This window comes from Ovis canadensis, chromosome 7 (genome assembly GCF_042477335.2).
Source record: "Ovis canadensis isolate MfBH-ARS-UI-01 breed Bighorn chromosome 7, ARS-UI_OviCan_v2, whole genome shotgun sequence".
NCBI lineage: Eukaryota > Metazoa > Chordata > Mammalia > Artiodactyla > Bovidae > Ovis > Ovis canadensis.
Genome location: NC_091251.1, coordinates 111140532 through 111150724, shown reverse-complemented (window position 1 = coordinate 111150724; position 10193 = coordinate 111140532). Strand labels below are relative to the sequence as shown.

The 10193-nt window shown below is 49.2% G+C and overlaps 1 long non-coding RNA gene across 1 annotated transcript; it reads right to left on the bottom strand.

Annotated features, from left to right (window-relative positions):
- Positions 1–5049: 5049 nt before the first annotated feature.
- LOC138443230 (uncharacterized) lies at positions 5050–9973 on the bottom strand. Its single transcript, XR_011258034.1, has 2 exons — positions 9159–9973; positions 5050–7598 (listed from the first exon to the last, which is right to left on the bottom strand). It is a non-coding gene; the product is annotated as an uncharacterized lncRNA (long non-coding RNA).
- Positions 9974–10193: the final 220 nt, after the last annotated feature.

Sequence of the window (10193 nt, the reverse complement as noted above, 5' to 3'; positions counted from 1 at the left end):
AAATAATGTCTGTGAATTCTGGTTGCACCACACACTCCATGTTTTTAATGTATTTGCATATTAATTGATTGCTTTGGGGCTGTGATGGGCCTTCGTGGCTCCGCGGGCTGTCTCCAGTTGGGGTGACAGGAGGCTGACTTTCATTCCCTGAGAGGGCTCCTCACTGCAGTGTCTCCTCTTGTTGCAGAGCCGGGACTCCAGGTGGGAATGCTTCGGTAGCTGTGGCTTGGGGGTTTCGTTGCCCCACTGCCTGTGGAATCTTCCTGGACCAGGGATCAAACCTGTGTTCCCTGCGTTGGCAGGCGGATTCTCAACCACTGGACCCCCAGGGGAGCCCGAGAACGTGTATAAGAGGGAGGTCTTACTCCTACACAGGAGAAGGTCAAGTGCTCATGGAGGAGAGATCTGGGAGGTGCAACCCCAGACTGAGGGATGCCAGGAACCCCCAGAAACGGAAGGAGCAAGGAGCGGATTTTTCCCCAGGACCTCCCGGGGGGGCGCATGTCCTGCCCACTCCTTGGTTTCAGTCCAGCGATACTGACTCTGGACTTCCACCCTGCAGGATTGTGAGAGAATGATTTTTTGTGTTTTAAGCCATCCCAATTGTGGTACTTTGTTACAGCCCTAGGAAATGAATACATTTGGTATATAGCTGACAACTAATAACATACATTATTCATGCATTCAACAAATGTTAGTTCTGGGGAAGGCACATTTGAACCTGGGAGGCGGGCAGTAGGGGGCTGGGGGTGCTTGTGAAGCTCTGCCACCCAACCTCGATCATATGCAAAGCATTCCAGAAAGGGAAGTTTTATCCTTTGCATCAGACTCTGAAAGGGGCTCCTGCCACCCCCACATCAAGGAAGGCTTGATGTAAATGTCGAGGGTCAAAATTCCTTCCTCAGCTAGATGACGTCCCCCACTGCAAGACCTTGAGGACAGACAAAGCACAGAGCATCCTTTGCCTCCCTTGGGAGAATGGGCACAGAGACGGAAATACGAATAGACTCAATGTCTAAACTAAAATTTGAGGTCACTTATTTATATAAATGTGTACTGAGCCCTCAGCCTAAAGAGAGCACTTGGAACGGCTCACAGCCTGCTGCTACGCTGTGTTCCAGGGACACGGCGGGGCACAGAACAGACCAGGACAGCCCCGCTCTCGTGAAGCCGATATCCTCGTTGAGGAGAGCAGACAAAAGCCCAGATCAACGTATAACGACTCAGGAGACATTAAGCAGGAACCAAGGGGAGTAGAAGCTGGTGATGGGCACCAGGCCTCGCTTCATTTAAGGACTAGTCAGGGGACGAGTCTATGAAGGCGACAGAGGCGCAGGGGACCGAAAGAGTGAGGAAACGGCCACAAAATCCACAGGAGTGTTTGTCTTTCTCCCTCTGACTTGTTTCCCCTAGCGTAGTATCCTCAAGTTTCATCCACTTAATGCCAATAGCAAGCTTTCATCTTTTTATGGCTGAATAACATTCCATCGTATATGTGTGTTTATATATACATACATATGTCTTCTTTATCCATTCATCTATTGATGAGCACTTAGATTCTTTCCTTGTGGCTCAGACAGCAAAGAATCTGCCTCCAATTCAGGAGACCCAGGTTCAGTCCCTCGGTTGGGAAGATTCCCTGGAGAAGGAAATGGTAACCCACTCCAGTATTCTTGCCTGGTCTATCCCATGGACAGAGGAGCCTGGGGGGCTACAGTCTACGGGGTCTCAAGAGTCGGACACGACTGAGCAACTAACATTTTCACTTTAAGTTGTTTCCAGACCTTGGCTATTGTAATTAATGAGTGTAAGAGTGCATATGTTGAAATCAGTGTTTTCATGTTCTTGGGATAAATACCCAGAATTTCTGGATTTATATAGTAGCTATTCTTAATTTTTTTCGGGAACCTTCCCACTGTCTTCCATAGGGGCTGCACCAGTTCACAGTCCTACCAACAGTGCAGAAGCGTTCCTTTTCCTCCGTATCCTCATGTACCATATAATTCCATGCAAATGTGAAATGCAAAAAGTCAAACAAACAAAAAACGAAAACAAATGAACAAACCAAACAAAAACAAACACTTAGATACAGAGAGAAGAACAATGGTCCCCAGAGAGAGGAGTGTGGCGGGTGTGGTGGGGAGGGATGGAATGAGTAAAGGGGACCAACCCTACCGTGATGGGTGGGCCCTTCCTGCTGTTGATCACACCGTAGGGTATGTGTTGTCACAGTTTAGTCACTAAATTGTGTCAGACTCTTGCGACCCCGTGGACTGGAGGCCGCCAGGCTCCTCGGTCCATGGGATATCCCAGACAAGAATACTAGAGTGGAGTGCCGTTTCCTTCTCCAGGGGATCTTCCCGATCCAGGGATCAAACTGCATTAGAGGGTGGATTACTTACCACTGAGACATCAGGAAAGCCCAGAGTATATAGAAATAAAATATTATTATAGAAATAAAATATTATTGCACCTGTGTAACTTATATAATGTGATAAACCAATGTTACCTGAATTTTTGAAAAAAAAAAAAAATCCATGGGGAAACGTAGTCCTCAACAGAGGGAAAAGCTAGTGCAAAGGTCTGGAGAGAAGCAAGCTTGGTGGACAGCAGGCAGGCAAATTTATTAAACCTAGGTGCTGGCTTAGTTTAGCTGGTAAACAGACTACAGTAGAGAAAAGGAAACCATTCAAATAAAAGAGAATTTTTCCCTAGTGAGTTTAGATCTCAGTGACATGCATTAGATGGTGAATTGTCATACAAAGGAGGAGAGAGCAGCTCTGTTGCGTGGTTTACAGTTCTTCTTGGGAAAGGAAGAAATCCACACAGGGCGTTAGGCAGAGCCAATCCGGAAAGCAAAACAGGGTGGGCTTTTAAGCAAACGTGAAGGAATAATGAGCTGGCCCGAAAAAAGGAGTGGTAGTTGGTTGCACACTTTGTCAGATTCTTTAAAAATTAACTGACGAGTGCGTTTTTGGCTGCACGTGTCTCCACTGCCGCACTTGGGTTTCCTCTGTCGTGGCGAGCGGGGTGCTCTCCACTGCGGGTATCCGGGTGGCTTCCCTTGTTTGGAGCGCGTGCTCTAGAGCGCAGGCTTCACAGGGGCAGCTTGTGGGATCTTCCTGGACCAGGGATGGAGCCCGGGTCCGCTGCGTCGGCAGGTGGGTTCCTAACTCCTGGAGCCGCCAGAGAAGCTCCTGTTGGATTATTTTGTGTGCGTTTGCTTCCAGTATTTTGTAACTGAGCCTCAGGACTCTGTTCCCAACTTCCTTATTAGACACCAATGGGAAGCAGCTGTTCCTGTTTTCAGGTTCAAGACAGACACCAGGCTCGGAAAGATTCATTAGGGACAGTGACTGAGGGTATGACCTGGAAAGATCTCCCAGCCAGGGAACTGGCCTCTGGAAGCGCATTTCCAAGGACCTAGAAAGTGTGAAAAAGCGCTGCTCCCTGGAGGGCCTGGACCAGCAGAAATGAGATTTCCAGGGCCCTAGTGTCTGAAATGCTGTTAGGACGCTTGCGTCCAGCAATTTGAAGGTAATAAAACCCTGATTCAATTCCACAAATGGACAAAACTGAGTGGCAGGAAGCGTGGTGAGAGCGCTTTGGCTCAGGGCAGAGCAGGCCCGCTCGAGCCGCTTACTCCATGACCCTGGGAAGCTGATTTTTTGACTCTTTGTGACTCCGTGGACTGTAGCCCACCAGGCTCCTCTGTCCAGGGGATTCTCCAGGCAAGAACACTCGAGCGGGTTGCCATGTCCTTCTCCAGGGGATCTTCCCAACCCAGGGATGGAAGCCACGTCTCCGGCGTCTCCTGCACTGGCCGGCGGATTCTTTACCACTGCCCCACCAGGGAAGCCCTGGAGTGCAGGGTGTCCCCCCCAAATTCATGTCCACTTGAAGGCCATGCATGTGGCCTTATTTGGAAATGAGCTCTTTGCAGACGAGGCCATCCGGGCTTGGGGTGAGACCTGTATCCAAGGACTCGTGTCTTTATAAGAGAAAGGAGAGGAAATTCAGGCACGGAGAGAGGCAAGGGAGAGGCCCTGTGACCGTGGAGGCAGGCTTAGAGGGATGCGGCTACAAGCCAAGGGCAATGGCAGGTTCCAGGCTCCCAGCAGAGCCTGGAGGAACAGGCACGGGTCCTCCCCTGGGGGTGGACCCTGCCTTCAGAGGGGGCACAGCCCTGCTGTGGCCCGGGTTTCGGGCTCCAGCCGCCGACGCTGTGAGAGGGCACGTTGCGGCTGTGTTCAGGTCACTGATCAGCGACTTCCACGGAAGGCCATTGGTTAAGACTCTGTCTCCCAGTGCAGGGGCAAGGGTTTGATTCCTGGTCAGGAAACTAAGATATTGCATGCCACACAGCTCTGCCAAAGAAGTAAATAAATAAAAATACGTTTTAAAAAGTGGTTGTACCATTAAGAAAAATAAAATAAGATTGGCTGGCCAGGGGAAGGCCTTTCTGAAAAGGTGACATGTGAGTAAGGACCTGAATGTTGAATGGTGGCACGTGGTCAGTCAGTTCAGTTCAGCCGCTCAGTCGTGTCTGACTCAGCGACCGCATGAACTGCAGCCCACCAGGCTCCTCCGTCCGTGGGATTTTCCAGGCAAGGGTACTGGAGTATATGCTGTCTAGGTTGGTCATAACTTTTCTTCCAAGGAATAAGTGTCTTTGGTCAGCCCTCCATGAATCTTAGTGAGTGTTATAAATACAACGGCTACCATTAAATGGGCAGATGAGACATTGAAAAATGTGTTTCAAATCCAGGCTCTGAATAAGCAGTGTTGTGGCTTTCTCTGAGTCTCCTGGAAAATAAAGATGGTGATACTGTGATAAGATAAAAAAAAATTGTAAGTCAGTAATTCAGGGACCATCTTTGGTATGCTACCGCTAAGTCGCTTCAGTCGTGCCCGACTCTGTGCGACCCCATAGACGGCAGCCCACCAGGCTCCCCCGCACCTGGGATTCTCCAGGCAACAACACTGGAGTCGGTTGCCATTTCCTTCTCCAGTGCATGAAATGGGAAAAGTTTACAGTTTCTAATCTAGTCAAATTTATCACTTTCCTTTATTTTTCTCTTGTTTAAGAAATCCTTTTCCACACTGAAGTCATACAAATTCACTTCTAGAGATTGAGTTTCTAACCTTTTTTATGCGATGGATCCTCTGGTGTGTTTTTAAATGGCTAAGATAAAAATTATAGGATTACAAAGGAAATCAATTATGCTAAAATTCTGTAATTAATTAAAATTTATGACATACTATGATATATAGTAAATGTGCTTCTTTTTAAAATAACAAGATTTATCAGAAAATCTAATAGGTACTATAAATTTCCATGAACATAGATAATATTTTGAGATACTTACAAAGAATGTAATGTAATATAGAAACATCTGTATTCTTCAGTTCAGTTCAGTTCAGTTCAGTCGCTCACTTGTGTCTGACTCTTTGCAACCCCATGAATTGCAGCACACCAGGCCTCCCTGTTCATCACCATCTCCTGGAGTTCACTCAGACTCACGTCCATCGAGTCTGTGATGCCATCCTGCCATCTCATCCTCTGTCGTCCCCTTCTCCTCCTGCCTCGAATCCCTCCCAGCATCAGGGTCTTTTCCAATGAGTCAACTCTTTGCATGAGGTGGCCAAAGTACTGGAGTTTCAGCTTCAGCATCATTCCTTCCAAAGAAATCCCAGGGCTGATCTCCTTCAGAATGGACTGGTTGGATCTCCTTGCAGTCCAAGGGACTCTCGAGAGTCTTCTCCAACACCACAGTTCAAAAGCATCAATTCTTTGGCGCTCAGCCTTCTTCACAGTCCAACTCTCACATCCATACATAACCACTGGAAAAACCATAGCCTTGACTAGATGGACCTTAGTCGGCAAAGTAATGTCTCTGCTTTTGAATATGCTATCTAGGTTGCTCATAACTTTTCTTCCAAGGAGTAAGTGTCCTTTAATTTCATGGCTGCAATCACCATCTGCTGTGATTTTGGAGCCCCCAAAAATAAAGTCTGACACTGTTTCCACTGTTTCCACTGTTTCCCCATCTATTTCCCATGAAGTGATGGGACCAGATGCCATGATCTTCGTTTCCTGGATGTTGAGCTTTAGGCCAGGTTTTTCACTCTCCTCTCTCACTTTCAGCATCTGTATCCTGATTAATGACCGAATCACAGGCACCAAAAGGTTACTGTGCTGTGTTGGCTACATTAATTGTTGAATTTCTAAATTTTAGTTAGAGCTAGTGAAGATAAATATCAGTTATTTTCCCATCCACATGTTCATGAACTGACCTAATTCTCCCCACTGACACATTGTGTGTTCGTCTCTCAGTCTTGCCCAGCTTTTTGGGACCCCATGGACTGCAGCAGGCCAGGCTTCCCTGTCCTTCACCATCTTCTGGAGTTTGTACAAACTCAAGTCCATTGAGTTGGGGATGCTATCTAACCATCTCATCCTCTATCGCCCCCTTCTCCTCCTGCCTTCAATCTTTCCCAGCATCAGGGTCTTTCCTGTTAAGTCAGCTCCTCGCATCAGGTGGCCAAAGTATTGGAGCTTCAGCTTCAGCATCAGTTCTTTCAATGAGTATTCAGGACTGATTTCCTTTAGGATGGACTGGTTGGATCTCCTTGCAGTCCAAGGGACTCTCAAGAATCTTCTCTAACACCACAGTTCAAAAACATCAATTCTTCTGTACCTAGCCTTCTTTATGGTCCAACCATATATTTGAATATATGGACCTTTGTTGGCAAAAGATACCTTTGTTTTTTAATACGCTGTCTAGGTTTGTCATAGCTTTCCTTCCAAAGAGCAAGCGTCTTTCCATTTCATGGCTGCAGTTACAGGCAGCAGTTATTTTGGAGCCCAAGGAAATAAAATCTGCCACTGTTTCCATTTTTCCCCCAGCTATCTGCCATGATGTGATGGGGCCAGATGCCATGACTGTAGTTTTTTTGAATGTTGAGTTTTAAGCCAGCTTTTTCACTCTCCTCTTTCACCTTCATCCAGAGGTCCTTTAGTTCCTCTTCACTTTCTGCCATTTGGGTGGTGTCAACTGCAAATCAGGCTTCCCAGATGGTGTTAATGGTAAGAACCCACCTGCCAACGCAGGAGATGTAAGAGATGAGACTTTGATTCCTGGGACAGGAAGATCCCTTGGAGAAGGAAATGGCAACCCACTCCAGTATTTTTGCCTGGAGACTCTCATGGACAGAAGAGCCTGGCGGGCTAAGGTCCATAGGGTTGCAGAGCTGGGCACAACTGAAGCGACACAGCATGCATGCCTCTGCATATCTGAGGCTGTCGTTATTTCTTCCGGCAATCTTGATTCCAGCTTGTGATTCATTCGGCCCAGCATTTCACATGATGTACTCTGGCAAACCACTTCAGTCTTGGAAAAAGCTTCCGAAAGGACAGCAGAAAGATCCTCTTCCCATTGGGGAAGGGAAGCTCTCTGCCCAGCTGCATGATCCTCCATCTCCCAGCGCAGTCATTCTTGTGAGGAAAAAGATGCTCCAGAAGTCTCCTGTTGTGAACACGTGTGAGGCAGGAACAAGGTCTGTGGCAGTGCTGAGCCATGCTGCCTTGTTTGAACCTGAGGCCAAAGAAAAAACATCAGGGGTCCTGATTCTGTCTTTATTTAAAATTTGGATGTTTCAGTCATCGTGGAACTTTACTCAGTAATGTGTATTTTAAAAAAATATTGCATTAAGGGAATTCAGAAAATTCAGCATTCAGAAAACAAAGATCATGGCATCTGGTCCCATCACTTCATGGGAAATAGATGGGGAAACAGTGGAAATAGTGTTAGACTTTATTTTTTTGGGCTCCAAAATCCCTGCAGATGGTGACTGCAGCCGCGAAATTAAAAGACGCTTGCTCCTTGGAAGGAAAGTTATGACCAACCCGCTGCTAAGTCACTGCAGTCGTGTCCGACTCTGTGCAACCCCATGGACGGCAGCCCACCAGGCTCCCCCGTCCCTGGGATTCTCCAGGAAAGAACACTGGAGTGGGCTGCCATTTCCTTCTCCAGTGCATGAAAGTGAAAAGTGAAAGTGAAGTTGCTCAGTTGTGTCCGACTTTTAGCGACCCCATGGACTGCAGCCCACCAGGCTCCTCCGTCCATGGGATTTTCCAGGCAAGAGTACTGGAGTGGGGTGCCATTGCCTTCTCCGATGACCAACCTAGATAGCATATTTAAAAGCAGAGACATTGCCAGCAAAGGTCCATCTAGTCAAGGCTATGGTTTTTCCAGTGGTTATGTATGGATGTGAGAGGTGGACTGTGAAGAAAGCTGAGCGCCAAAGAATTGATGCTTTTAAACTGTGGTGTTCAAAGGCGATCCAACCAGTCCATTCTGAAGGAGATCAACTCTGGGGTTTCTTTGGAAGGAATGATGCTAAAGCTGAAACTCCAGTACTTTGGCCACCTCATGCAAAGAGTTGACTCACTGGAAAAGACTCTGATGCTGGGAGGGATTGGGGGCAGGAGGAGAAGGGGACAACCGAGGATGAGATGGCTGGATGGCATCACCGACTCGATGGACATGAGTTTGAGTGAACTCCGGGAGTTGGTGTTGGACAGGGAGGCCCGGCGTGCTGCGATTCATGGGTCGCAAAGAGTCAGACACGACTGAGCGACTGAACTGAACTGAACTGAACTGAACTGAAGGGAATTCCCTGGCAGTCCAGTGATTAGCACCTAGAGCTTTCACTGCAGGGACCCTGGTTCCATACCTAGTCGGGAAAGACCCTAAAAACCAGTCTGTGCAGCCAGAAAAAGATATTTTTCAGTAAAATAAAGCATTAAAATATGAATTGTTTTGATTCCTGACTTGCGGGGAGAACTCCCTTAAATTTTGCAGACTTGACTTCACTCTCCGCACCTTCAGTCCTACTCTGGTCTGTGAGTCTCTATGTGAAGCTATTTTCTCTAATGATAGTTTTGGAAGGACACTCCTGGCAAAAGGTCAAAACTTTATCTGTAGAGAAACACAGCGGTTAGGATTTACTGAGATAACAGGAAAGGAAGGCCACCTCCCAACCTCGAAAGTGCCCATTGTCCAAGTGACCCTCGGCTGCCAATTGCCTTCTCCAAGTGAGAGAGAATAAACTAATTTCATACCTATTCAGTCCAGTAAAGTGCTTTGTCTTACCTCCACCTCCAGTGATAAGAGAGAACAGTTTCTCTCCCATTGCTAAGCAACGGCGAAAACTGCGCGGCATTGGTACCGGCCCGACCGGCTGATAGGAATCAGTGTCTAAAGTTGTTGTGTGCGTTTTGAAGTCAGCAATAATTGCAGTTCTCTATTAGTGTTCATTAAGTTGGTTTACGGCTGGACCCACTCCAGCCCCGACTTGGCGAGTCGACTGCGTTGTCCTCCTCGGGAAAGAACTATTTGGCAATAAAAACCCTGGGCTGGTTTCCTCCACTCATTTCCCCTCGAGCGGCTGGGAAACTGTGGTCTCCAGCCCTGGAGAACAAGGCCTCTGTTGAAGGTTCTGGAAGAGTGCGGTGCAGAACAGGGCGGGGAGGAAGGCGCTGGTCTCCTGGGCTGGCTTCTGCCCGCTCTGTGCTAAGAGGAGGCCAGTGGAGCAGAAGTCCATCGCGTGAGATGAGCCCCCCGGCCCTGGCGCCAGCCCCGAAGCTTCGAAAGCACTTTTGAGCCCCCTTCGTGGACGAGCTCCAGAGAGGGGCACGGCCCAGGGCTGAGCAGCTCGGGCCTCTCCAGCCGGGGAAGGGGTCAGACGGCGGCCAAGTGTGACGGCAGAAAGTTCCAGCCCGCTTCAAAGAGTCCTTCCCAGGGGCTGACGCAGCCCGGGGTGGCTGCCGGCCGCCAGGCGCGCCCAGGAGCCCGGCCGCCACCTCCCGTGACCTGGCCTCGGCCCGCGGTTCTCAGCCCCCTCCCCAGCCCCGTTCCTCTCTCCGCGCGGCAGGGCGGAGGCGGCTCGGCCCGGCCCGGCCCCGGCCCTGCTCCGCGGGGGAGCGCCGACGGCCGGGCGGGGAAACAAGCCTGCCTGCGCCCCCTAGTGTGCACGGGCGCCCGGCGCCGCTCGAAGCCGCGTTCCGCGCAGGCCGGCTGGGCAAGAGGGACGGTGGAGCCCGCGGAGAGACTGCGGCCGGAGGGCCTAAGTCCATGGAGCCGGGTCAGGGCCGAGGCAACCGGCTTTACACTCGTGGTTCAGTTCGT